At 52.4% G+C, this 22567-nt stretch overlaps 1 protein-coding gene across 1 annotated transcript in view; it reads right to left on the reverse strand.

The window, feature by feature from the left end:
- LOC105181095 (uncharacterized) overlaps window positions 1-20678 on the reverse strand; it is a 34743-nt gene extending 14065 nt beyond the window's left edge. Inside the window, exon 1 of the mRNA XM_025296595.1 lies at window positions 20398-20678. The gene's annotated coding sequence lies outside the window, so the exon portion shown is untranslated. The remainder of the gene's footprint in view (window positions 1-20397) is intronic.
- Window positions 20679-22567: the final 1889 nt, after the last annotated feature.

Here is a 22567-nt window from a genome sequence, read left to right on the forward strand (position 1 = left end):
ACCTGTTCAGTCGCGGGACAGTCTTTCGTGCGTATCACGAAGTCGTTCGTCTCGACCGAGAGAAGGGACTCGCGTTCGTTCCGTGTATCTCGGAACGCGAGTCGCGGATCGAACGGCACGTACAGCTCGCAATTTCGCGAGGGTGCGACCAAAGACCGAGCCGGCCTTTGATATCTCAGCGTAAAGATAACGACGACGAACGTCGAATTCCGCGTGTTAGAGAGGCGGATAAACCGGCCGGCTGGCCGACTCTCGGAAAAGGCGAACGGGCCGGTACGATGCATATAACATTTCAGAGAGCCGCTTTTTCTCCCGCGGGCTGATCTCTCACGACGAGGTTCACGCTCTGCTTCGCTCGGCCTTTCGCTTTCCGCTCGACACACGCGCGCGCGCGCGCGCGCGCGCGAGGTGGTGCCTACGCATTAATTGTCAGTCGCTTTGGCGTAAAACCGGGCTCGCGTCGCCGCGTTTCGCGCATTAAACACCGCCACCGCACACCGGCGAATGCCCGACGAAATCCAATCAACGGACGACGACGGTGTTATGCGCGCACACCGCGCGGTTACGTGCGGTTAACTGCAATAAGAGTTACGTATTAATCGCCGCAGCGATTGTAAACCGCGGTCGTTTCTACGCCGCGTTACGGCCGATCCCGTTTCGCGCACAGCCGGCGTGCAACGTGCAATCACCACCGATGACGACGCTTTTTTTATTCAACTCGCCGACGCTCGCCGCGTCGGCGCTTTTGCGCGGAAAATTCGGCTCTCTCTGTGTGTGTGTGTGTGTACGAGTACATGCGTGTCGTATCGGCTGATAGAGACACCGCGATACGCTAGTCTCTCTCCGCCGGAGGTAGCTAGACTCTTGCAAAATCCTCAGCCGGCTTCCGGGCTCCGCTCCGGAAGAGATAAACTAGCTGGTGGTTAAGTATGATGACACGAGGAAAAGATAAATTGCGCGCGCATATAACGACGACTGCGTCGTTCCTTGGCGAGACGATGAAATTCGCGGCCGAGCGATCGCGACCCTCGTCGAAATTCACGGTGAATCAAGCGAGCGAGGGGATTCGCCCGCGCGCGTGCGTCATTCGCGTTTAGCGAACCGCGGAAGATTTGGGCGTTTCGCACTCTGGCCGAAACTTTGCTCAACCCTTGTCTCTCTCTCTCTCTCTTTCTCGCGGTGCTTCCTCCTCGCTCGCCGCGAGCCGAGGGCCCGCGAGCGTTGTCGCAATCGCGTCTGACAAACGCGTTTCCCAAGACTTCACGCGGCCTAGCCGCGGGATTCCCCATTGTAACAATGACGAGCAGCGTTCGATGTCTTGCCCGAGATAACGGTCTCGCCAGCCGTTGCGCACCGCGGCCTCCGAACACGCGTATTCCCGCACGCTCGTTTGTTGATACAGATGGCAGATTAATGATCAGCGGGCCAACTAATTATGCCATTGCACAGTGGCGCACGGGAGACGCAAACGCGCGCGGAACGGAGAGCGCGATCGATTCTTCGGCGAGAATTTCGAGCATCGCGCTTCAACGCGCTCCAATGCGCGAAAAATGCAAGAGATGCGCTCGGAGAATTTGTGCCCCATAAGTGAAGAGCCGCTTCTCGCCGCGCTCGGGCATAACGACGACAACAACAATAATAATAATAATAATAATAATTATCCTGCTGTCCTTGCGTAACAAGAGATGTCGCACACGCCGGCGCCATTAATTAAAGCAAGCGTGTCGTGAACAATGGGCGAGGCATCAGCAGTATCTAAGCCGCGATGTAATTGACGACGTAAGCGCGTCAAAGGATATCAAATCGCGGGGCACGGTCCTCGTTAACGCTGATGTAATATCGCCCCGTCGCGGAGGAAGGAGCGTGGGAAAAATGCGCATGCGAGAGATTCCCCGTTGAGGATGGGCTCCGGCTGATGGCGAGAGAGCTCCCGGCGCGGGAGTAATATTGAATTACGCCGGAATGCGTTAACGAGCAAATAACAGGTCGGGTCGAGGCGGATAAGGTCCCGCGAATTCTCAGGACAGGAGGGCGGGAAGGAACTGCGGCTCGGGGGCGGTTCGCACAACGAGTTCGCATTTCCCTCTCGAATGGGACGTACTTTCACTGTGACGTGCAATGCGCCCGACGCGACTCTCGTTGCGGCAAAATGATACGTAAACGAGTCTTGATGTTAAGTCGTCGCCGAGCCGGCCGGCCGTTACCGGAAAGCTCGCTCGTTATGGAAAAGTGAAAGGTGGGAAGTTGCGCGCGCGCGCGCGCGCGCGGCCAAGTACGCGTGTACGTAAGATGACGAAAATGTCAGGCGAGTAACTTGATAATACCCGACGCCGACCGACCGAGCGATACGTTAGTGACGCGTGTTGTTGGGCAATCGAGATATCTCTCGATTACGCACGAAAGTATTTCCGACGTGCTTGAATCGACGCCGCGGACACATCGTTGACCGATCGCGGGGAAACTCGCGTTTTCCGTCGACCGGACGTTGTTGGCGGCGCGGCGCATCACTGCGGGCGAAGCTGGAATATTTCAGAGTGACTTGTACATCGGGACCGTTGGTCGGGATCGATCTTCTGATTCATTAATGTTCCTGAAACGCGGATTATTCGAATACGAATTGAATGTAACATCATTTGCTTTGATTTAAACGCGCGCGTTTGAATTTGAATTTGAAGGAACAAATATCGCGTCGCGATTAAAAAAATCCAACCTCGGTGGATTTCGGGACAATTGGTGGCGCGAAAAAAATACGCGGCCTAAATAAATAAAATATAAATAGCTTGTGTATTACTCATATTTAAATCCTTGCATTTTGGGAGAAAGAATAGCTGTGCCGGCGTGCCGGCGTTGAACAACGCGTTGAAAACGGTCTGTATCAAATCACGCCGCGTTCGGGCTTTAGAATTAAATTACCCGTTGAATTGTCGATGGGCAAATATCGGATTCTCTAAACGTCGGCACTTCCGTGTGACGTCGACAACTTTATGCTAATTTCTTCGTGCACAATCCTTCGTATCCTTCCCTCTCTTCTCATCTTTCCGCTCGGCGATCCCTGGAAAATTCACGGGTTTCCTTCCCGCGACGGTCGCGAGAACTTTGTAATCCCGTCTCTCTCTTTCGCGATCGCACACGACGTGCGATCCGGGAAGGCAACTCTCGACGAGTTTCCAATTGCGAGCTCGGTATGTACGTGTGTGTGTGTGTGTGTGTGTGTACCTCATTATGCACACGTGACTTGATTTTCTCTATAAATCAGATTTCTCTGTATAAATCATATTTGTATGATCAAAGCTTGACGGCAGTTTAACTTAGCGCGACGGGGCGGAGGCGGGGACAGGGAGGGACGAATTACACACAGAGAGAGAACGCGGTGAGCAGACGCAGTTTAGCGAAACTTCCATGACCAAACAGACCGGAGAACGGTCCGCGTCGCACGCTAGATCGATAACTCCATCACACTTGTGTATAATTTATACAAAGGGGATTATTATATGCGCTCTCGTCGCCTTTGTGAATTCCGCCCCGAAGTTCCAGGGCTGCAATAGATCAACGTGTTCACGCCAAGGAGAACGACTCCCGTCTCGCACGATGCAACGGACACTCCCGGCACTGCAAAATTATCGCGCGAACAAACGCTCGCCGCTGGAGAGCCCAGGCCGCTGCTTCGCGCGTAAAAAGAATCGAGGCTATTGTGTCAGATGTAAAAAGGAACGATTGAAAAATACAACGGTTCGAGATAATGTAGACCAACGGCTAAAGCCGTTGGCTACAGGTGAATATTCGCCTCGGACTTATTTGATACTCAATTATCCCGAATATTCGACCGCTTAATCGCGTTTAGTTTCAATTTTAATAAGCAACTAATTATGCAACTTGTTTAACCGATTATGCGCGATAAGCGAATTAAAACGGAGAAATTTGGTGAATAATACGCGAATCGCGCGATTATATCACAACCGAAATTTATAGTCATATCAATTAATTAATTAATAATATACGCGACAATTTGCTGCGCATAACATCACACAAAAGGGATCATTTCACCATGTTATATATTACCTTTTCAGATATCTCGAACGACACGAGCGTGCTACTCAGGCCGGACAAAGTCGATAATGCTGCGTCTTTTAGCAGCTCTGCGAGTGCCCGAGATCTTTCAGAAAAACAATCTCCGTGCAGTAAGAATAACACAGAATTTGTCAATGGCGATCGTGATGGATGTATCGCGAGGAGCGGATATCGCGCGAGAAATCGCGATCTTACGAAGCCGTCCGGGGTCTCTCGTGTCGTCGGTATCGCGATCAGATAAAGCCGACAACAAGTACAGGATACCTGTAATTATTCGCGTGAGCATCGTATTAATTAACTTTCAGACTCTCGCATGCGTATATATCGCCTGCCGTTATCGAGTATCGTTTGCTTCTAGTCCCGCTGGCGTTGTTGCGAGTGCAACGGCGAAGTCGAACGTGTAAAGCAGTGAAACGCGCGAGATGTGTAAGACATACTTTTCTCTCCTTCTCTCTTCTCGATTTCTTCCAGTGAAATTGCACTTGAAGAGCAGCACAGCGTCAGCCGCCGAGTCATTCAAGACCGAGTGACTTTTTACTCGCGCGGACTGAATTCTTCCACTCGGGAACGTTGAATGAATGCAATGTGTACTTTTATTCGGAACTGAGGAGTAAGTTTGTTGCGCTCCGTCGCCTAAATCGGGGAAATCCCCTCGAATCGACTGAAATGAATCACTTGTACGCACTAAAAATGGCCCTGTTGTTATCGCTCTCGAATATTCTCATACTGACCGAAATCGGGGTGCGCAAACTCGCAGGTGCTACTCGGTGCTGCAGTCGGACGATTGAAGGTTGCGACACTCCCGGTTGCGATCCCCGGTAACGTTTCGTAACGCATCCCGTAGCCAATAGGATAATTTGTTTTTTACTAATTCTCTCGGCAGATATATGTTCCCACTGGATGGGGAAAGGATGTGACGTAGAGGAAAGTCAGTTCAAGGGAAAGTGTTGCAACCTTTAATCAGCCGACTGTACCTACTACACCCGCGGATGCTACGCGAGTAACCGGTTGATAAATGGTCACGCGTCTGCGTCACATTCATTCGTTGTTTGTTGGAATTTATCGGGGAAATCAATGGCTCGAAAAAGTAATTTGTGCTGTAGTGTGACGGCTGTTAGATTAGAATAGCGAGAGGCTTTACGGATTGCGTTACAAGGCACGATTATAGCTACGAGGCTGCAATGTTGACTGACTTTGTTCGAGTTAACACTAACTCGTTGGAAAAATCAGTAATCTGGTCACATCTGCAATGACGAAGTCATTCGCCAAACTCGGGAAACTCGTTTCGTGCAATTGACATCTCTGATTAAACGTCCATTCAGGTTCGAGCGAAACATTTGAGTGACTTTTTGATGCAACAGTACTCTCATTATTCGCTTCGGCTGAATTTTCGCTCGAGTTTCGAGCGAGTTTCGAGCGTACGGAGAAATTCACAGAGTAGGAAAACAGAATGAAGTTTCGCGACGCTCCCGACCTCTCGCCGATCGATGACGTCGCCGCGAATGTAACAATCGCGATCGAATCCCGCCCGATTCGTCCCGCCCGATTGCCCGATCGGGCGTGTCAACAAATTACTCACTATGCCAATGTGCAATGCTCATTAAAACGGCTTGTGCAACAAACAGTATAACGAAATTAATTTACTGTCGTATGACGTCACCGCGAGAGCTATTCAAAGCCGATAATGCGGATGCGTCGACTGGAAAACCGTGCAGTCGTATTTGTTGCAATTACACTCGGGACAACGCGATCAATTACCCGCATCGTAATCGCGTGCGCGCACCTGCCTTTATTATTCAACGAATGCGCGCACGACCGCGCTGAATTGTATAACAATACAATGGTATATTTATGATACGCCGATGTTTGTACAAAATAATAATTATTACGGCAGACCGATGTTTGATTGTGTACGTGTGCGCGCGCACGATACGTTCGAGGAAAAATTGAATTTCGACGCACGCGACGCGTACGTGTTCATCAGGAGAAAAGAGAGAGAGAGAGAGAGAGAGAGAGAGGGGGGGGAGAGGAGGCTGGCGAATAATTTGAAAATTCATAAAAGGTCTAGCCGGGCTACTGCGTGCGCGATGTGCGCAGCCTTAGCATCCGCTTTCATCGACCCTGATCGAAATCCCCTCGTGAAAACGGCGATTTAAATTCCGAAACTCTAAAGTCCCGTCACGAAATGATCGTTGCCATTTTGCCAGGATTTTGCTGATTGGCCCGTGCATTATGCGCTTCCTCTGATGATTCGGTGCTTTTTTTCGCGACCGACGCGACGCGGCGGTTATTACCTGTGCGATTAATTCTATCCGTTTGACGTTGACTCTCGTTTTCGGGGAATAAAGGACGCGATGCGGCCAATTCAAATACGCAGCGACGCGACACATGCAGGATGGAACGTTGAATGGCACGCGCCGACAACAAAGTACTCCGGTGCTTGTGACTGCAATTCCGCGGAGAAATGATTGCAGCCGGCGCGGCGCGGCGGGCCGATTTTCGCGGTGAACGCTACACCGCAATGTCGTTCGTGATAATCTCATACCTACGTGAGTATTGTCCGCTGCTATTGTTTTTCTTTCTTTTCTTTTCTTGGAAGCACCACGTACGGTTCTCTCCGTGAAAATGACGGTAATCCGCGACGAAATGAAGCACTTGTTGCCTCAGCGCGACAATTCGGCAATTCTCAAGAGCGGAGAAAGCTGCGAGAGCTGCGCGGGGCTCTCGGAGCCCTTTTCAATGTGACGTCGACGAGTGCGTTGTCTCGTCGCGTCGATGAAGTCGAGCAGCGATGACGGTGCTCGAAATTCGCATTCGCGCACAGGTGCCCCCGTCCGGGCAAAAGTGGCTCGCGCCACGTGCCGTCGGTGAGACATTGTCTCCTCGGCAGCCTTTCTAAAACGGCGGCGCCGTCGGGACTAATAGAACGTGACGTGCTCTCGATGGAGACGTCCGAGTGCCAAACGGGTCGGGCGCGTGTCGCGGCGACGCGAAGTAAAAGTAATGGCGATATGCCGATGGAAATAGCCGGCCGGGTACTTTCGATGTCGTGACGCATCGAGAGTATCCGCGCGTAATGACGAAATGACGCTCTCCTGCGGGAGCACCTGCGCCGCGCGCGCGCGGTGAGGGAGGTCGATCTGCCTCCGCGCGTCGCGCTTTCTTGTGGATCGAGTGAAAGATTTCATTAGCGGATGTCCCACTATCCTCGTAGAAATTTAACGATCGCGCTCGGATACGATTAATTGCGCTCGGGCACCTCGTAGCGGCGCGTAACTTGTCGCGGTAGCGCGTGGCTACCGAGTGAAACGGCGAATTCGTTCAGAAAAAACGAAAAGAATGAGGAACCTCTCCCGCGCTCGTTTGCGCTTTCTTTAGTTGGAGAGAGAGAGAGAGAGAGAGATCGCCGTGCGAAGGCGACTCGTTTCTATAATCGATAATTGGCCCGTTCGACGCGTTTATCGCATGCTCAATGACGCGCATCGCGCAAGGTGGGCTGCGCTGTGAGATGCAAAATACGAGCGAGTTCTCTGGAAATTTCTTTAAAAAGAGTCGCACGCTTCGGCCGATGTTAGCAGTCGTGACTGCTTGAGAACTGCCTCGCGTGAGATACTCCGCCTCAGTCTGGATTTGAAATGAGATCCGAATTTTTCGCTTGAATCGTATGACGAATGCGACATCGTGTATTTGCAATTGTAATTCCGCTGAAAAAAAGTTCGCATCCGCCGGTGAAACTCGAAACTGAATATTTGATTTGAAAGTTGTTTCGAGTGAGATGCTCGGATCTGAATTTCGAATTAGATCCGAATTTTTTCCAGCAAATTTCTACGATACATCCTGACGTCATATTTGTAATTGTGATTGTTCGCGGAACAATTCACTAGCTCTAACTCTCTAAACTCGAAACACACATCTCTCACTTTGGAAACTCGCGTCACGCCCGCGCGCGACACGCTCAGATCCGAATTTAGAATTACACCCGAATTCCTCAGCTCGATCACACGAGACACTACGCGACGTTACGTAATTATAATTGCACTTCAACTGCAAAACCAACATCCCAACTCAAGGCACTCAGGCACTGAGTGAGCAGAATTTCACGTGACACAAGTTTCAAGCGACGACGTATTAATACGAGCCTCGGAGCCTCGCGACAGAAGCCGTCCGACGAATTTTACTAAACGTTCCATTGGCTAAGTAAATTGCTTATCGATCGGTCGAACGGTATCGAGAGGTCTTCCCGTTGGAATATTCTCCTTTATCTCGTCCACTCGTCGCTGCAGACTCCGGCAACTCGAAACCGGCTGCCGTTTCACGCGCGCGCATTTATGCAAAATAACGACTGCAGATTTCGCGAACGCGCCTCACTTACTCAGTTAAACAAGGCGGGCTCGCCGTTCGCCGTGCGGCTCGCTGCGAGCGTGCCTGAGGTTTGAATATTTTATTTTCCTCTAGGCACACCGAGATAGTTTGCCGGATCTTGCGGAACAAGTCGGTATTACTCTGGTAATGCCGCGAGATCCCAAAGCGCAGTCAACAGACACGAACGCACACAGACCCACACACCGACGCACACACCGAAAACGGCGCTGGCGAGCAAACCGCTCTCGCGCTTCAACGCGTACCAGATAAAGCTGATGGAACCGTGCTCACGAGCACGCCGCTCCAGAAACTCCGACCACGCCGGCGGTTTACGGATTATCCCAATCGCACACGTCGTAAGTCACCGTTGACGAGCCGTGATCGCGGAATAATTACGACTGGGAAACGCTCCTCCTCCTCTTCTTCTTCTTCTTCTTCTTCTTCGTGTTCTGCGCGTGTTCTTCGATCGGCCGCGACACGGTCGCGACGACAATTACAAGTCGGGAATTGGATCAAGCGGATCTGTCGTGCGCGCTCGCGCGCTTTCCTGCCGAGGAGGAACCGATGGGAACAAGATCTAGGTCGTCGTAACTCTTGACGCCTAGATACGACGAGCGACCACGACCACGACGATGCGTACGTGCGTGCGTGCACGCGACTTAATATGCATACCTCGCCGAGCGGCCGAGTCCTGCGGATTGCGACTCGAATGAAGAAAAGCGCCGGCCGGCCGGGTCGCGAAGGGAAAGTTATGACGGTCTCAAAAGCCGCGAAGTCGAGTCCACGTCGTCGTTGTCTTTGTCGCGGTCGCGGGCGACCTCGATGCACGAGCAAGTGCAGCGCGTGGCCGGCCGCGCCGCGGTTCAACGCACACGGCCGATGAATAATGCAAGAGTCGGGGGTTAAGTAAGATCACGGCGCACCGTTCACCGTGCGCGACTCTCGATAATTGCTACACGCGAGGACTAATTGAATCGATTATTTCGAAAGCGCTGCGAATCGCTGCGTCTCCCCCGTGCGAAACTTATATCTCCGTCTCTCCCTCCCCCTCTCTCTCTCTCTCTCTCTCTCTCTCTCTCTCTCTCTCTCTCTCTCTCTCTCTCTCTCTCTATCTATCTGTATCGCGTTTAAGCGCGGATATGGGGCGCTTCCTCGTGAAGAAATCGCGAGATCGGTAGAACGAACGAACGGTTGGTCGGTCGACCGGTTACGTAAGATACGGCGCGGTAAAAGGACAAGTATGATACGGCCGTAATCTGTTGATGCCGGCACGTCGGGGCCAAATGCGAAAATAATGAGCGCTTATCGAGCAGATAGCGGAACCGGTCGCGAGAACAGCGTTATCGCGATTAGGGGCGTTTCGATCTGCCTTGTTGTCGCTCTTTTGCGCAATTATCGTCACGGAGACACGGCGATCTTATTCCGTGCGCTCCGCTCGTCGAAAGTCCGACCGTCTAGAATAATATGAAAAATAACGTAACGCTGGGACACACACAGAAAGAGAGAGAGAGAGAGAGAGAGAGAGAGAGAGAGAGAGGTATTTCGAGCGCACTTTCTCACATTGTGATATCCGGTTTGACGGGGCCGAAAAAAAGCGAGCGGAGATAAAGAGCAACGCCACTTGCTTCTCCAACCGGCCCCGCCGGCGCGGCGGGCGGCTCGGCAGAACAATAGGAGGTGTCGCGGTTCTTTCTCACGAAATTACACGTAACGGCGTTTACCGGCCGTCTCGTTTCTCGCGTAATTCCCGCGGGTTCACGTAACACGCGTAACACACGCGCCGCGTCCGAATTCGGCGCTCTCACGTCAGTCTCGCCGCGGCGAATTCGCGGAGAGTTGCGCGGCGCGCAACGCTCGATCGCGCGTGGTGCACGCGTTGTTTAACACGTCGCCCGCGGTGGGATTGATGATTCGGGGGACGACCCGGCCGACGAGCCCGTCGCATCGTATCTTTCGCCGGAGTAATTTTGCAGGGGCGACTCGCTTTGACGATGTGCACGTTAATTTTTCGCCGGCGGTTACAGGGTTGACAGGGTTTCTTTAGCGAATTCCCGCCGTAGACTGTACCTCGTATGTTTCTTTCTCTTTCTTTTGGCGTCAGCGCGACACGTTACGTTGAAACAGATCCGCTTTGACAACGTGGCGGCGGAAAAGAGAATTAGTCACTGTCATAATTGGCGCGACACCGGTGTCTTTGTCCAACAGCGCAAACAGCTGATTTATTTATCCGCGTGGAGAATGAAAAATTATCGCTGCCGCATGCGAACGTCGACACGATCGACCCCATCACACGACCGTTCATCTTGCAAAGCACCCGTCCACCCCATGTGTTTTCTCGTTTCCCTCTTTCTCTCATTTAACGTTGTCGCGAGCACGGAGCCGATCGCGGACGCGGAATGACCAAATGCGCGCGACGTCGCGTCCGCGTCGCGGTCGCCGCGGTGAGAATCGGCGCGTCGCACTCGCTAACGAGCGTATTAAGGTCCCGACCCTTGACCCTTTCAGGGCACATGGGCGTGCGAGCGCACCCGCACGCCCTCGGCGTAAGACGTCCGCCGCGAGCTGCGAGCGAGTATTATGGGCGCTCAGAGTTCGCGGGCGAAGTTCAGCGGCGTTTTTAGCGCTTCTCATTTGCGCGCTCGCCCCCTCGCCCTCTCGGCAGCTTGTTAGCAACTCGGTCTCAGCCGTGGACTTTATTCCTCCGACTTTAGAACGCTAATTTATATCTCTGTTTCAGCCGCCTGACACGCCGCCAGTCCGCAAATTGTCCGCTAATCTTGCCCGAGCGCCGAGCACACGTATAGTGCGCTTTTTGTCGCGCCATTCCCCCCTCCCGCTCAGTTTAATATGCGTTCTGCATCGCGCGTGGTGGCTTGTAAGAAACTTTGCAGATTTCCCGATGGCGACCTGACGGCTCATTTTTTCCCGCACCTTACAAGCTAATGGAACTCTGCCCGCTTCCCCTCCCCTCCACCTACCCACCCCCTCCGGCGCGAAGAACACGACTGCGAGAGACCTTGGAATGTCGCATTTTCCTCAGTTCCGAAACTAGACTTTCTCTCTTGAGCACACACACCCTCCTTCTTCGTCGGCGTATATGTACGTGCGTATCATTTGCGGCACGTAAGGTTTCCTCGAACTCGCGCTCGCGAAAACGCCGAGTTGTCGCGGAAGTTATTTCCGACAAGCGAACTCGCGTACGTCTCTCTCGCATCCGTCGATTATATCGGAACGATAGTTCCCGCGCTGGGCGGAAAAAAAGGGAAGAAAGAAAAACAAGCAAAAGAGAACTTTCTCCGCGTTCTAAGAAGTGCGATCATTTCTCTCACGGAGGCTCAGCTGCGGTCTCCGCACGCCACGCCGCGCGCACGGCACGCAAGGGCGAATTTTCCGCGGACTCGGGAAAAAGCCGCGCGGCACGGCGAAACTCTCTTTCGTGCACGTGTTTGCACGTACGTAAAAGCGTTAACGAACGCGTATAGCGTGGAATTCCGGCCACGTCCCTTCTACATAGAAAACGCTCGCTGAATCTCCGTGAATCGCGCTTCGGCAAAATGGAGTCTCCGCTGCGCCGCGCCGGCTGGAGTCCGGGTTCTCGTGCTGTCGTCTGTCTCTCGTCCTCGACGGCGAACATCCGCGATCGTTTACTCGTTTACGCGAGGTCTCGCTGACTCGGATCGCGAGAGATTTTTGCCGGAAGCGCGACTGCTGACTTCCTACTTGCAACTAAAATACTTAAATAATTGGAAACTTCGCAAGCCGCATGTTACGATGCGAGATAAATTCCCGCAACAAGGCGCTCGCTCCTCTGTCTGGTAACGCGATAAAATCGAAATGAATTACACGCGATAACAAGACCGCGTAATATTCACTCTCCGTAGTGGAAACAATCTTCAGAAATACGCTCGCGAGAAGTTCAGCACGCTCGTCGGCCGTGAAGAGGAACACTCGAAATTCAACGAGCCTCGCGGGAGAGAACGTCGGCGATATCTAAACGACTGTTCGACCGTTCGCGAAAGTGCGATTACGCAAACGTTGTCCGCGACGCCCCGCTAATTCCAACGACATCATCCTCCCCCGCGCGCGTCCCGACGCCGCGAGTCAACACGTGGTTGCGCGGGTGACGGGGGGGTGCGAGCGATTGATAAGCGGCGTGCGATCGGCACGGTTGACGCGCTTACGCGCGTCGTTGGGAAAGATTATGATCATTTCTATTCGTCCCGCGGCTGGAGGACGATGCGCGAGCGCGATGATTTTGAACGCGGACGCGACTTATGAAAGCGACGATCAGGCCGTGCCGCGGCCTGAATACACGACGGCGCGCGCGTCTTTCGCGCGTCGCTTTTCACTCTCCTTCTCTCTTTCCCGCTTCTCTTCTTTCCCCTCGCGGCCTTTCGGACATAGGACATCATAATATTCTTGTAATAGAAAGCAGCGCAGTCGGGAATGAATGCGCGCTCGCGTGTTAAGAAGCGGGTCAGAAAGCTAGCCGGCGACACCGCGGTCGCCATTGAATTCGGGAGCGCAACAGACAGAGACGCATGAATTTTGAATAACGCCATATCGATGCCGCTCTCGTCGCACCGACACCGTCGTCGTCATCGTCGTCGTCATGATAACCTGATTATCGTCGTCGTCGTCGTCGTCGTCGTCAGTCGATCGTCATTAGCGCAGCTCAACGGAGACCGATCGCTCGGAATTCGCGCGAGAAATGAATGTCACGATCGTGTCGATCGCGAATTCTCGCGTTGTCCTATTTCTCTCCTCTCTGTCTCTCCTTCTCGCTGCAAGACCGTCCGGCCGGCGTTTCACATCGTGATTTTACATCGCGAAAAATGGAAAGTTCGCGCTCGCAGGCCGCAATCGCGCCGCAAACAGCGGTGCAGTTCAATAACAAGGTGATATCGCGCAACGAACATATTTTCTCCATTCTCTCTCTTTTCGCCGCGGTGAGCTACTCTCGTTGCTTTTTAACGGGCGAAAAACACCGTCTAAACCGGAAAAATATCGTCTACGCGCGGTTTCGCCGCGTATTTTTTCCCCTCGGCCCCCCTCCTGCGCGCACGCGCGTGTAGCTTTCGCGTTTTTATTCCGCGTTTACATCGCGCGATCCCGCGTGTAATCGCGTTCGGAAATCGCGACGTCTCATCACGTTCGACGAGGTCATAAAATTGATTCTCGCCCGCTCTCCGGAGCGCGGGGACTCCGGGGGGACTAATCGTCGTCGTCGTCGTCGTCGACGTAGTTTCCCCATGTTGCTCGACGAGAATGCGCCGCGTCACCGCGCAAATGACGGATATACGACTTATCTGGAAGTGTATCGTCTCATTAGATGGAAATCGGACTCGCGACGCGCAATATTATCGCTCGTTCCTCGGACGTTCCACAAATCATCGTTCGAATGAGCGCGCTCGATTTGGCTTCGAGTTCCTAAGACTGCACTCTAATGACACCGTTTACCGTATCGCGCACCGGGTACACGCGCAAAGTGGCACGCTCTCTTAAAATTCTCGCGTCGCCTCACGTCGCCCGCGTCACCTGCGCTCGCGCTGCGGCTTAATGAACGACCTGTAAGAGGGAGGGCGAAGGGGTTAACGACCCACCGTGGTGCAAGAAAGTGACGGGGAAAACCGACCGACCGACCGTGTTCTCCGCGGTGTATTTCGCGTATTAGGAATCGATCGATCGCTGCACATCGCGTTATGTATGCCACACCGTTTCCTGCCTCGAGAGTTACGCGATCTTCGGTTTTATAAGCAAAATAAAAGCTCCGATGCCCAATTCTGCGGGCGCACCCTGACGATGCTAATTTTATAGGTGTATTCATTCGCACTATCAATAGCGATATTATGATAAAACAAATCAATTCTCCTATGTACTTTGCTGTAAACAATAACAAGAAAAAAGTTTGCTTGGACTGATTGGTTTGACGGTAGCTTTGAAGAGTTAAGGACGAAACAATCACACCTGGGCAGAAAAGCAGAAAACAGAAAAGCAGAAATCGATCAGAACTCTCCCCGGTAGTCTGCCTCTTCCTTGAGAGAGAGAGAGAGAGAGAGAGAGAGAGAGAGAGAGAGAGAGAGAGAGAGAGAGAAGAGAAAGACAGACCACGTGAGTTCTAATTAGTTTTTGTTTGTCTGTTTTCTGCCTAGCTATGAATCCTCCCTAAGAGTCTGCAGAGAGAGAGAGAGAGAGAGAGAGAGAGAGAGAGAGAGAGAGAGAGAGAGAGAGAGAGAGAGAGAGAATCAGGCACATGTCTTCACTGCGTATGCATGTAGAGCTGAAATCTCTCGGCCTAAGAAATGCTGCGACGACGACATACGCGACGCTGACTGTGCGAGCCGGGAGCGTGAGCGGCCGCTGGGCGGGCTGCACCCAGCGGCGATTACCGTGTTCCATTCATGCGCAGCTGGAATTATCGTCGATGCTGTCGCGGCTAATAAACCTGCTCACCTGCCGCCGCCGCCGCCGCCGCCGCCGCTGTTACACCCCCACATGGCTGATGATCGCGATCTCGATCGTTCCGCCGTCGGCGCGACACGCAAGAACAGCCCGTTGACGTTGACGCGAGTCTCCCCGCGGACTAACTCCCGCCAATTACCACGCTCTCGGAGCCGCGAGACACAACGGGCCGATTTTCGCTCCGCCGGGGGTGGGCTGCAGATTTTAATTAAAAATTCTCTCGACCGTCGCGACTACAAGCGCGTTACACGCTTTTCTCGCGGGAAATAAAGAGAGAGAGAGAGAGAGAGAGAGAGAGAGAGAGGGGAGGGGGGGTAGAGTGGTTGCCTCGGGACCGATTATGAAGCGATTTAATTGGATTTTGACTTTATTTTTGACGCGTGTTCCCCTCGGACCGGCGAAGGAACACACCCCGTCGATCGAAATATCGCGATGCATCAGCCAGTATGATAATGATAACAGCGATTTCCATACGAAATATTACGAAAGGGCTAATTGAAATAATTTATAGGATAAGAATAATTTATTCGCTCGGTCATGTGTTTGCGAAACGTCGCGCACGCCTCGCACATTGCAATATCGCGAGTCAACATCGCCGTTCCCCCCCCCCCCCCTCAAAGCGCCTACTCCGCGCCCCAACGTCCGACGGCGGAGTTAATTAAATCTAATTCGGGAAATTCATCAAATTGTCGCCGCTGAAAATCCGGTATTTCGCTAGAACGTCACCCACTCGCGAGGACAGGGTGGTGCGAGGGAGAGAGAGAGAGAGAGAGAGAGACGGAGTGCGGGAGAAGGAGGGACGGGGGAAGTGAGGGTGAAATATTCGCGTGGTTTCCGCGAAAGAGAAACCGCCGCGTCGCGCGCCGCGCGTATCCGGCCGATCTGTTTTTCCCCCGCGGCACGTCAAACCGCTCCCCTTTTCTCTCCCTTCCCTTCGGCACTTTTTTTCAGCACGAGCTGGCGGTTCATACGCTGTACGTGACATCGGCGGGAATATATATACGTTATCCGGTCTGGAGCGAGCGAGCGAATGTAGCGATAGCGTACGAAAAGCTTGGCTCACCATTTGCCGGCGCGCGAGCTCGAGAAAAAAAAATTTATTATTCGTTAGCGATCCCCCGATAACCCGTACCGCGGGGGAGGGAGAGGGCAGGGGACACGCGAATCCGTTTGTGCCGGCCGACGCAGGAGTGAAAATTCCAAATCCTTCTTTTCCCCCCTCGCCGCTCGGCCGCGCGGCTCCGGTGACCCACTTTTCCGCGTGTAGTGCGTCGATCGATGAAATTCGATTCCGCGATCGCGCGTCCGGCTGTCGACGTCGACGCGTGCATTAAATCGAGTCTAACGACTCGAGCCGGGCATAAAATGCCGGCGAGATCGCGCAACGCGACGACAGCGGAAATGATTACGAAGCCTCCTGCCATCCGCTGCGAGAATTAACGTTTCGGAACCGCTCGCTTGGAAATTCCTTTTACGAGCGCTTTCCGTTTGGATTTTCCGAAACGCACTTTTCGATTTTACGCGGGTGCGCGCGATCGGTCGTTCTATCCTGTGAGTTTCAGCACGCTTTTCAGCGCTCCTGCCCAGTAGCCAGGATTGTCAGAGCAGAAATGATTGTCTCGTTAGGCTAGACCAGTGATTTTCAACCGGTGTGCCGTGAGAGGATTTAAGGTGTGTCGCGAAAATTTTTAAGAATTTTAATTGTTATCTTTTTATCACGAATTATAATAAATTGTTTTGTTTTATTTTTTGACGGCGTGATGGTGCATTTTGTTTGTGTTAATAAATAAATAAATCAAGAAAAGGTATATATTCCTTTCTATACTCTTTTGTTTTATCATCATAATTTAAGTGTGCCGCGGAAGTTTAACTATATATATATATATATATATATATATATATATAGGTTCAAGTGTGCCGTGAGATAAAAAAGATTGAAAAACACTGGACTCATTACACGGACGCATTGCGAAACCGTTGCGGAAAACGTTGCGGTCTCGATCTTCTCATCTACGAACGACACCACACGTGCGACACGGGCCGCGCTCGGGCTGCTTACTCGGAGATGTAATGACATCTCGGAGATTTTTCCTGAATTTTATTTATATCACATATCTGTTGATTCGTACGTTACCTATTACCTATTATACAGGGTGTCTCGGAAGCTAAGTAATAATCTCCTCCCTCCAGAATCTCGCCGAGTTGAAATTCACTCGAAATTGCTGAGAAATATTCTCGGATGGAATTAAGGTGGCAAGTTCGGAGAGACGAGATGCCGCATAATACATAACATGTAAATAAATAGGTATGTAATAAGTAAGGTATATATTTATTAAACACCGCGCGCGTCTCGCGCGCTCGCTGCTTAGCATACATTACACTTTGTATACGTTGCCTCAAAAGCGTATTTGAGAGGTGCGTGTATGCGCGTTATGTAATATTATTCATTCCTCGAGAGGCAGGCGAACTTTGCGCGGATACAATTAACTATCATAAATATCAACTCCGTTATTGTTCAAACTGTCAAAATATGTAATCTCCGCCGTCAATCATCTTTAGGACGCGGAGTGAGCTCTAGTAAAATCGAACTCTGAGATTTCTCCAAGTTTCGACTCTCGACGCACCCTCCCCAAGGAAAGGAAACCTTTCGGGCCATGATCACCGAAACAACTCGACGGACGGAGAATCACCGTCCGTCTCCAGCATAATTTTTTGCCCCTAATTATCATAAACTCGTTGCCCCGACCGAATATTTACGAAGCGTGACCGAAAGTACGCCGAGAGAGACGACGACGACGACGACGACGACGAGGAGAAGGACGTGGACGCAGCGGTGCAAAATGTGTAACACCTGGATGTAACCTAGATGACCATATGATTAGAAACAGGCGGGGAACAAAGCTTCCGGCCGCCCTCTTCGGCGTCGTCGTCTATTATTTGCGACATGAAGCGTAACATTATCGAACCGTGCGCGCGCGCGCCGGCTATGAATTCATTCGCTGAACTCCGCCGTATATTTCAGTGCATTTTTCTTGTGTCGGCTGCGTCCCCTTCCATACGAGCCTCGAATAAATGGCCGCGATACGCGCCTCTGCAAATAGAAGCGAAGAGAGCCGACCGTGGATAGAGGCGCCTCTGCATCCGGAATTATGATCGGTTCGTCCGTGATATACGCTCGATCATAAATGTTTCATGCGCGATCGTAAAAAGCAAGACAACCCGCGACCAGGGTAGACCTCGCGTCGACTACGCGTCGACGTGCTTATCGTTGCGAGCGTGTAATCGCGCGCGCGTGCGCGCGCGAGCAACGACCAGACTCTCTGCTTCGCGTGTAGTCGCTCGCTATTCCATCTATTTTTCGCGATAGGTTCGTTTATGGATTCGCGAGAGAGCCCATCGCGTTTTTCGTTATATTTCTTTGGTTAAATAACGCGTGCGGAACGACGGACGCGTTCATGTTCAATCAAAACGGGGCTTTATTCTCGTCGGAATACGGCTCTGCTCTTCGAGAGATGTAACATGCCGATACCTCTCTCTCTCTCTCTCTCTCTCTCTCTCTCTCTCTCTCTCTCTCTCTCTCTCTCTCGGCTTCCTTCAATCTTGGAACTTGAAGCGTTTCGCGTCCGATCTACGCATTTCGCCGTTCAGAGGCTCGTAAAGTTTCGTCGATTTTTTAGCCGTACATTAACGGCGTAACATTTCGGAAGAAATATTTATATAGTGTCATGAATATTTATTAGACGTTTATTCTCAAGTAATTGCCTGTTGTGTCGTTAATAAAAATAACAACGGGACGAGATATTTGTCAAAGAATTATTTTCGAGTGATTGTTTGAGAGATATTTCTTGTTTCTTCTTCTTATTTGTTATGATTATTGTCCGGCTCCACGTTCGTAACATGATTCATCTTCCGAGCCCTTGGGCGACCGGACGATCTTCTCCAGCCGCCCGACACTTTTACGTGACGATGGGAAGAAGCGAAGAGAGGGAAGAAGAAGATAGAATTCCGTGTTCTCGGACCTGGGTGAAAATTTGAGACACATCGCGATGTCCGTGACGTCTCTGTTATTTCGGTCGCGCGTTTCGCGCGACTGAAATTTTCACGAGGACAGTTCCCGGCCCAGCAGCCTGTGCGAAAAGTTTATGCAGCGTCTTTTATATTTCCTCCCTCCCTCCTATCGTGAATCTTTCACGAGGCGCGAGGCATCTACGATCGCGCAAACGCAAATGACAGGCTCGCGCGCGAAAGTGCGGAACACGCTGCCGTCTGCCGTTCATTTTTGATCGGACACGTATCCGGCTCTTCCTCGGAACCGCTGTCAGGAAACAAAGACGGAGCATCGGATGTGGGAAATATGGCGCGTATCACAATTACCCAGGTTCCAAGCGGCATGAAGAAGTCACGAGACGGCGATTCGGCCCCGTCGGGATCCGCCGGCTCCGTCACGTGACGGGCTTCAATCCGATGTGCCCTGTGGATTCCTTGCGGACGGGATTAATAATGGACAACGCTAGGCTAGGAATAATAGCGCATTGCCCGCGCTGCTGAATATTGCACGCCGACGTCCGTACGATACGACATCTCAGCGTGTCGAGCGCGCGACTTTCCGCGCAACGGCAGAGGCGCAACGCGACGCGATCGCGCCTGAGTTTTCCCCTTGATTTGCGGTCCGAGAATAACGGTCGATCGAGGCAAAGACACAAAGAAGACCGAGTTGGAATCGTCACGAATCGGTAAACCGGGTTATGGTTACGCGCCGCGGATATCGCGTAATGCCATTTGCGCGTCGATACTCGCAGAGTTTGCAGATCCGTCTCGCCGAGATCCGTCGAGATCAGCGATCGATCCGCGCTCTCACCGCCTATTATTGCCGATTGCACGACAATCGGCACGGAACGTCGATAGCAATTTTCCGAATCGGGATTACCTCCCTTCGTGGCTCTCCTCTCTCCTTCTCTCTTTTCATCCCCCCGCTCGATTTCTTCGTCATTTTTCCAGCTAGGACAGTCGGATGCGAAGACGGACCGTCTCCATATCCCGAGGGACATCGACAGCAATTTTTCCAGTCGCGCAATCGTCTGCCCCTCGCCCCCCTGCCCACCCCCCGCCGGTTTATCTCTTAATTATTTTCCCAGCTGGAAATCCCCCATTTTCCCGGTCATCAGACGAGATATTACCCCGCCCGACTTGTTCGCGTCTCGACGGACACGCGACTCGTGAAATTGCACCTCTCTCTCTCTCTCTCTCTCTCTCTCTCTCTCTCTCTCTCTCTCTCTCTCTCTCTCTCTCTCTCTCTCTCTCTCTCTCTCTCTCTCTCTCTCTCTCTCTCTCTCTCTCTCTCTCTTTCTTTTTCCCCGTCTCTAGAGATAATTATCGAAATTTTTCCAACTCATCGCCCGGTGTCTCTCGTTTCCTCCGCTTCTTTTCTCCGTCTATTTCTCTTTCATCAATTTCTTATGACCTACTCGCTGCGGATGCTCTCGCGAACGGTAATCGTCTACTCACTTATGCAAATCTGCGCGGCGAGTCAGCAGCTCCGGGCTCCGGGCTCCGGTCTCCGGCGGGTATCCACGGGGATCACGGCGATCGGGTGCGAAGCCGACCAAGTGGACGGAGCGCGTGTGGCGCGAGATCGACAGAGCGCTCGACCGCTCGCGCGCGACTAAAAGTGCGAGTCGTTTGAGCCGAATCCGAGGAACGATCGGGAGAACAGGAGTGACGATCGGCGGCGCCGCGAAACGTTTACCGCCTCCTCGCGTTCACTACTCCGCGGGACCAGCACATACTGGCTGACCGTCGTCGACGTGAAGGTGGCCTTCTCTCTTTCTCTCTTTCTCTCTCTCTCTCTCTCTCTCTCTCTCTCTCTCTCTCTCTCTCTCTCTCTCTGTCTCTCTCTCTCTCTCTCTCTCTCTCTCTTTCTCTCTGTTTCTCTTTTTCTCTCTCTCTCTCTCTCTTTCTCTCTCCTCCTCCACTTGCTACGTGAATGTTTCCACCGTCATGCCGAACTCGAGCTCTCGTGCGCCCCCCTCCCCCTCATCGCCGCCCCACCTGCCGCCGTCGCCGGACAATTCAGAGAGGAAGAAAGTAGGCTTCGCCTGACCCTTCTTATTCCGTGAATCGACTTCACTATTACTCGCCGCGAAAAAGACCCTGGCCGATCACGAACAAGCGAATGAGCGAGCGGACGGACGGACGGACGGACGGCCGGCCGGCTCCGATGTGCTTTCCACCAGGTGGAAAGTTACGCGCTCGCGATATCAGCGTGCCGGAAAAACGCGATCTCTCGCGGCGGCGCGAGTCCACGTGTGCGTTACGCGGAACCGCCTGAATTTCATATACTTGCACTAGATCGCGTTCAGCGGTCTCGCGGACTACTACTGCTACTACTATTCCTCCTTCTCCTCCTCCTCGTTCATCCCGCTCATCTTGCCGCTGCTCTTCGTTTCGCCGCTCGCGCTGATCCTCGCGCAATGACGCGAAACTCGCTCGCGCTTCGATCAGGCTCTCGTTCGTTGGATCGTGTTAAGAGGCTTAATGGTGTGACGAATGTCCTGCGCGGCGTGTGCGCCATTTCTTCGGACGACGATTTCCTTCCGGCCGAGCGCGACTTTCCATTTTCAGTCGGGACCTCTCTTCGGGCTGCCGGTATTTGCGACTCTCCGCCGACGTGTGCCGTATTCAGTCGAAAGTCCGAGAGTCGATATTTTTCTTGTTTTTTTTTTTTTTTCGGAAATCGAGCATCAGGAGCACTAATCTCCTAGCGAGAAACGCTCGCGAAGGTGAGGAGAGACGCGTAGCGGAGAAGCGCTCGCGCGCGGAAAGTCGATGTACACGCTGATAAAGAAGAGGAACACATTGACGCGCCATCGCGAAAGTTCGCTTCTCCCTTTCGGCGAAGTTGCCCGTGAGTGAGACGATTATCGTAAATCAGGCCGCGAGGGTCGTAAGGAAGAGATTCGCGAGGCTCGGGGTCGCGCTCGTAACGCGCTTAATTGCGAAGGTCACGAGAGAATTACCGCAAGCGGATAGCGCCGGCGAGGATGGGCGCTGCCCGAAGGATCGATGTTCGAGGAACCGTCGTGTAATTAACGTACATAGATACCACCTCCGCACCTTCGAAATCCGTGTCGTCGCCGGTGGCCCGTGTTAACCGCGTAACCGGCCGACTTTTCGGCGCGGCTCGGTAATTAAGCGCCTTCGAGCCCGCAAGCAGATTCGCGGCGGCGGCGGCGGCGGCGAGAATAGCCTCGTTGTTATTCGCCCGCGAAGGCGATGTGAGGCAATCGGACGAGCGGCGGAGGTAGATGAATGGGCGTAGATAAGAGCGTTGATGAACATTCTAGCCTCAAAGAACTGATGTTTGTTCGGGCGAACGTCTGATGTTGAGAAGTACGGCAGAGAGAAAGGGTAATGTAAAGAACGTGACGTATGCGCACGATGAAAAGTATCGAGGTGAACGTGAAGAGATATGCACGGAGGAGAAAAGGGAAAGTAAAAATTGACGTTGAGAAATAACAGTGCGAGAAGAAAAGAACAGACGATAGAAGAAACGAGAGACGAGGACAAGTGCGGTGGCAAGAATAAATTTAAGAGACAAAAGAGTAGAATAAAGGGAGCGGCGAAGAAGAGTAACGCGAGAAATTAAATAAATACGAAAGAGAAAGGACAAGAAGGG

This window comes from Harpegnathos saltator, unplaced genomic scaffold, assembly GCF_003227715.2.
Source record: "Harpegnathos saltator strain DR-91 unplaced genomic scaffold, Hsal_v8.6 scaffold15, whole genome shotgun sequence".
Lineage (NCBI taxonomy): Eukaryota > Metazoa > Arthropoda > Insecta > Hymenoptera > Formicidae > Harpegnathos > Harpegnathos saltator.